The sequence below is a fragment of the Piliocolobus tephrosceles genome, chromosome 3 (genome assembly GCF_002776525.5).
Source record: "Piliocolobus tephrosceles isolate RC106 chromosome 3, ASM277652v3, whole genome shotgun sequence".
Lineage (NCBI taxonomy): Eukaryota > Metazoa > Chordata > Mammalia > Primates > Cercopithecidae > Piliocolobus > Piliocolobus tephrosceles.
Genome location: NC_045436.1, coordinates 79,736,317 through 79,742,551, shown reverse-complemented (window position 1 = coordinate 79,742,551; position 6,235 = coordinate 79,736,317). Strand labels below are relative to the sequence as shown.

General features: G+C 41.7%; 1 long non-coding RNA gene across 1 annotated transcript in view; it reads right to left on the bottom strand.

The window, feature by feature from the left end:
* Positions 1-551: 551 nt before the first annotated feature.
* LOC111547963 overlaps positions 552-6,235 on the bottom strand; it is an 81,741-nt gene continuing 76,057 nt past the window's right edge. Inside the window, exons 3-4 of the long non-coding RNA XR_002733283.3 lie at positions 4,252-4,338; positions 552-729 (exon numbers count right to left, since the gene is read on the bottom strand). This is a non-coding gene — a long non-coding RNA (uncharacterized LOC111547963). The remainder of the gene's footprint in view (positions 730-4,251; positions 4,339-6,235) is intronic.

Here is a 6,235-nt window from a genome sequence, read left to right as displayed (position 1 = left end):
ATACTTTATCCTTTTCACTTTCATTGACAACAATACCAGCCTTTTTTACCCCCATAAAGGACTTTTTGTAATACAGAAAGTGAATGTAATAAAATACCATAGAAACCTAATAGAGCAGAAAATTGAAATGGAGAGAAATGAAAACAGACTTATTTTAGGCAGAACATCAAATGTCACAGATTTGGCTAATGATGAGTTTAGCTCTTTCAGTGGATCTGTGAGTGCCAACTAACACATCCAAGAAGCCAATCTCTGGTGTGACAAGTTTCTTCGTTATTTTCCACTTACCACGTTACAGAATGCTCACTGGCTTGAATGCAACTTTAGCTGAAGTGAGCAGTAATGAAACCCAAATAAAGTACTCCTCTATTCAGAAGAGGTCAAACTCAAATCCCAGGAAAACATAAAAGTAACACTTCATTTAAAGGATTTTAACCAGCAAATTAATGCTGCAGCAGCAAGTTAATGCTACAGCAGCATATGAGACTATAAGTAAAAGGAGCTTCCATTGAAAGTGCCACAAAGCATTGCAGGGCCACAGTGGACAAGTAAGAGCAGAACATCCTATGCTCCAGGAAGAGCATGCAGGACACACATTATGGTTTATAAAAACTCCCAGTTCTTGCAGTTGGCAAGAGCTTGCTTTTAGTTCAAATAACATTCTCCAGAAGTTCTTCGGCTTCTTGGATCCCCCGTTTTGCAGCAACATTAAGGAGTATTTCTACATCCCTAGAAGAAACAGTTATTTAGTAGTGCTAAGAAAGAGTAAACCAAAAGCACCTGCACATTCAAGAGTTTGAGTTAAGAACCAGAGTAACAGTTATTTAAACTCATTATAAAAGGGAAACACATGCCATTTCACCTGGGTTTCATCATGAGTACTGATATAGTTTGGCTGTGTCTCCACCAATATCTCATCTTGAATTGTAGTTCCCATAATCCCCACGTGTCATGAGAGGGACCCAGTGGGAGGTATTTGAATCATGGCAGCAGTTTCCTCCATGCTATTCTCATGATAGTGAGTAAGTTCTCATGATAGCTGATTGTTTGATAAGGGGCTTCTACCTTCGCTCAGCTCTCATTCTTCTGTCTCCTGCTGCCTTATGAAAAAGGATGTGTTTGCTTCCCCTTTTCCCCTGACTGTAAGTTTCCTGAGGCATTCCCAGCCATGCAGAACTGTGAGTCAATTAAACCTCTTTCCTTTATAAATTACCCAGTCTCGGGTATTTCTTCAGAGTGGCGCATTAACAAACTAATATAGTAAATTGGTACCAGGAGAGAGGCACTGCTGTAAAGATACCTGAAAATGTGGAAGCAAATTTGGAACTGGGTAACAGGCAGAGGCTGAAACAGTTTGAAGGGCTCAGAAGAAGACAGGAAAATGTGGGAAAGTTTCAAACTTTCTAGAGACTTGTTGGAAGGCTTTGACCAAACTGCTAATATTGATCTGGACAAGGAAGTCTAGGCTGAGGTGGTCTCATATGGAGATGAGGAACTTGTTGGGAATTGGAGAAAAGGTCACTCTTGCCATGCAAAGAGATTGGAGGCATTTCGCCCCTGCCCTAGAGATCTGTGGAACTTTGAACTTGAGAGAGATGATTTAGGGTATCTAGCAGAAGAAATTTCTAAGTGGCAAAATGTTCAAGAGGAAACAGCGTATGAAAGTTTGGAAAATTTGCAGCCAGACAATGTGATAGAAAAGAAAAACCCATTTTCTGAGGAGAAATTCAAGCCCACTGCATAAATTTGCATAAGTGAAAAGGAGCCCAACGTTAATCATCAAGACAATGGGGAAACTGTATCCAGGACATGTCAGAGAGACATTCCACGAAGGTAGAAACCCCTCCTAATCACACACCCAGAGCCCCATGAGAAAAAAATGCTTTCCTGGGCTGTTCCCAGGGACCCCCTGCTGTGTGCAGCCTAGGGACTAGGTGCCCTGTGTGCCTGCCACTCCAGTCATGGCTAAAAGGAGCCAAGGTACATGTTGGGCTATGGCTTTGGAGGGCACAAGCCCCCAAGCTTGGCAGCTTCCATGTGGTGTTTAGCCTGTGGGTGCACAGAAGTCAAGAACTGAGGTTTGGAAACCTCCACCTAGATTTCAGAGGATATACAGAAATGCTTGGATGTCCAGGTGGAAGTTTGCTAAATGGCAGGACTCCCATGGAGAACCTCTGCTGTGGCAGTGCAGAAGGGAAATGTGGGGTCAGAGCCCCCACACAGAGTCTTCACTGGGGCACTGACTAGTGGAGCTATGAGAAGAGAGGCACCATTTTCCAGACCCCAGAACGGTAGATCCACTGGCAGCTTGCACTGTGCACCTGGAAAAGCCACAGACATTCAATGTCAGCCCATGAAAGGAGCGGGAGGGGGGCTGAACCCTACAAAGCCATAGGGGTGGAGATGCCCAAGGCTGTGGGAGCCCACCTCTGGCATCAGCATGACCTGGATATAAGACATGCAATTGATGTAGATCATTTTGGAACTTTAAGATTTAATGAGGGCCCTATTGGATTTCAGATTTGCATAGGGCTGGTAGCCCTTTTGTTTTGGTCATGTTTTCTATTTTGGAATGGGTGTATTTTCCCAATGCCTGTAGGAAGTAACTAACTTGCTTTTGATTTTACAGGCTCATAGGCAGAAGGAAATTGCCTTGTCTCAGATGAGACTTGGGACTTGGACATTTGAGTTAATACTGGAATGAGTTAAGACTTTGGGGGACTGTTGGAAGGGCATGATTGTGTTTTGAAATGTGAGAATATGAGATTTGGGAGGGGATGGGGCAGAATGATATGGTATGGAGCATCCCCATCTTTACTTGTAGTTCCCATAATCCTCATGTGTCGTGAGAAGGACCCAGTGGGAGGCAATTGATTCATGGGGGTGGTTTTCCCCATGCTATTCTTGTGATAGTAAGTTCTCACAAGATCTGATGGTTTTATAAGGGGCTTCCCCCTTTGCTCAGCTCTCATTCTTGTCTCTCCTACCACCTTGTGAAGAAGGACGTGTTTGCTTCCCCTTCTGCCATGATTGTAAGCTTCCTGTAGCCTTCCCACCTATGCAGAACTGTGAGTCAGTCAAACCTCTTTTCTTTATTAATTACCCAGTCTCATGTATTTCTTCATAGCATTATGAGAATGGACTAATACAAGAATCTTCATAGTAAAATCAGAGCTACCCAAATAAATAGTCTTAAAACATCAGAGCCTAACTAGATTATTTTGCTCTATTTAGAGAAGTTTTTCTAGCCAAGAATCTTATGTAATGTCTGAGGCACCCCTCTCTTGCAAGCAAATTCTATATTTTGGTTTGGGAGTGCTAACTGGAGAGGGATTCCATACAACCTCCCATCTGGTAACTGTCAGTTGCAAAACAGAACATATTGGCTTCGCCATTTTGACTTGGCTGCCTCAAAATGGTCATTTCAAAATTTTATTACCAATTGTGCAGCCAACATCCCTGACTATTATACAAATTCCCAAGATTCGCCCCATCTTCAGTGCCTTACTGAACCTTTTTTTCTAAGACTGGTGTACCTCTTACCCTGAGGTAGAAGACTAAATGCTGGAGTGGCAGGAGGTGGTTGTACACATTAATTGGAAATGAAGTAGATGTTAGTTGCATTACTTTAACAAACAAACAAACAAAAAACAGAAAACAAGCTGAAAATTTAATGGTTTGTTTTTGGGACCCTATCAAAAAATGTGTCTGACTCAAAATAGCTGCATAAAAATGTCATAGACTATGAACTATTCAAAAACATTAAGAAAATCTTCTCCAGAGAAAGTGGTGGTATATTTATTTTTATAACTGTGAGTAAACAAGAGGATTAGTCCAATAGACACTAAAGATATTTGTGCCCAAAGAGAGTTCTCTACCTTATATTCATGTCTGTTCTATTCTGTTTATAAGAAAATGCAATAAGGCTGTAAAGATGGTACTTAAGGGGGCTATAAGAATTCACAGGAGAGTGTAAGGACCATGAAATAACCCAGCATTTCATCTCAGGCTCACAGAATGCCTGAAGAATTTAGTCAGTGAATTTAGTCAATGTGCGCATATATGAATATTGTATTCCCTTGCTTTGTGACTTTTATTGTAACTCAGCAACATAAGAACATAGAAAGGCAAGAGTAGAAAGTGAACTATATAGAAAATGTTTTCGCCTGTGAATTGCAGGTAGTATATGAAGGGCATGTTTGGAAAGAATGACATGTCAGCTAGAAGGGAAAAGACAGTGAATTTTATTACCCTGCTTTCATGGAGTCAGTCATGTTTTTTAGTGTTCCTACTGCAAGGTTAAAGGCAGCACCAGGATGGTCCTGCTGGGAGGCTTATCTAAAAAGGAAAGGAGAAGAAAGGGGACTGGTGATGGGGGGAAGCATGCTATAGAAAACAAAGAAGCAACCTTGTAAAAAAGCATCCCCTTCATAAAACCAAGGACAGCACCAATAAAGACTATTACTAGAAACCATTACTTCTATCTTACCATATATCTAGCCAAACTATAATAAGACTCCTTCATTAAAAATGCTTTTCTTGACCAGGCATGGTGGCATGCCCATAATCCCAGCACTTTGAAAGGTCTAGGTGAGTGTATCATTTGAGGTCAGGAGTTCGAGACCAGCCTGGCCAAATGGTGAAACCCTGTGTCATGGTTAATACTGAGTGTCAACTTGATTGGATTGAGGGATGCAAAGTATTGATCCTGGGTGTGTCTGTGAGGATGTTGCCAAAGGAAATTAACATTTGAGTCAGTGGGCTGGGAAAGGCAGACCCACCCTTAATCTGGGTGGGCACAATCTAATCAGCTGCCAGTGCAACTAGGATAAAAGAAGGCAGAAGAACATTAAAAGGCTAGCTCGCTTAGCTTCCCAACCTACATCTTTTTTCCATGCTGGATGCTTCCTGCCCTCAAACATCGAACTCCAGGTTCTTCAGCTTTGGGACTCAGACTACCTTCCTTGCTGCACAGCTTGCAGATGGCTTATTGTGGGACCTTGTGATTGGGTGAGTTAATACTGCTTAATAACATATATATGTATCTCCTGTTATATATAGATATAGATAGATAGATAGATAGATAGATAGATAGATAGATAGATAGATATCCTGTTAGTTCTATCCCTCTAGAAAACCCTGACTAATATAGATTTTGGTACCAAGAGTGGTTCCAGAGGAGCAGAATATTAAGGATGGATTTGGGGTTTATGGAGTTCACTGCTTAATATGATTAGACTCCAAAATGCTAAGGACTCTACTTCTAAAACTATGGAGAACACTGATAGTCCTTGGCATGAACTGTTTAGAGAATTATGCAAAATATATGCATTTGACACTCCTGATTCACTGCTCATGAGAGATAAGGAGTCTAATGACTCTATACATAATACCTTTGACCATATGTGAAGAACCAAGGAACATAATGAAGTTGTTTGGTTGCTCCTAAGTTCAGTGGACAAAGTGATGAAAGAAAATTATGAAGTTATGGAATCTAACTCCTGACTTCAGAAGCAGATACTGAGCGTCAAATCTGCCAAGATTATCTTGAGTGAGTCTTATCTCCTGTAGAGAAAGAGCTGAAATTGTGGAAAAACAGACACAAGTTCTTATCATGTGAGTGGCTGACTTGCAATGATAGGTGCATGCAGAGTCCTGCCAGGTGTCTCCTGTTAAAGTAAAGGCATTGATTGGAAAATAATGGGACCCTGCAACTTGGAATGGGGATGTGTGGTGGGGTCCTGATGAAACTGAGGACACTGAGCTTGTAAACTCTGATGAAACTTTTTTTTGCCAGAAGAAACTGTTGCCATATCCCCAGTAGGGGCAACATCCCCTCCCCAACTCATGCTGCATCAGTCTTTCCACCTTTGTCTGAGGACGTAAACTCTATGCTGCCTGAGGCAACAGTGATGGCCTCCCCGAGGCAGTTGCCAGGCAAGATAATGTTGATTCACCTCAGGAGCCACCCCCAACACCCCTGTTTGCCTCTAGACCTATAACTAAAGTCCTAGCAGGCCCCTAGAGGTGAGGTTCACAGTGTGATCCAGGAGGAGATGTGCTACACTTGAAAAGAACTGCTTGAGTTTTATAACTTATGTAAACAGAAATCTGGAGAACAGGCATGGGAATGGATATTAAGGGTGTGGTATAATGTTGGAAAAAATATAGTTGCATCAGGCTGAATTTATTGATTTGGGTCCACTAAGCAGGGATTTTGCATTTAATGTTGCAA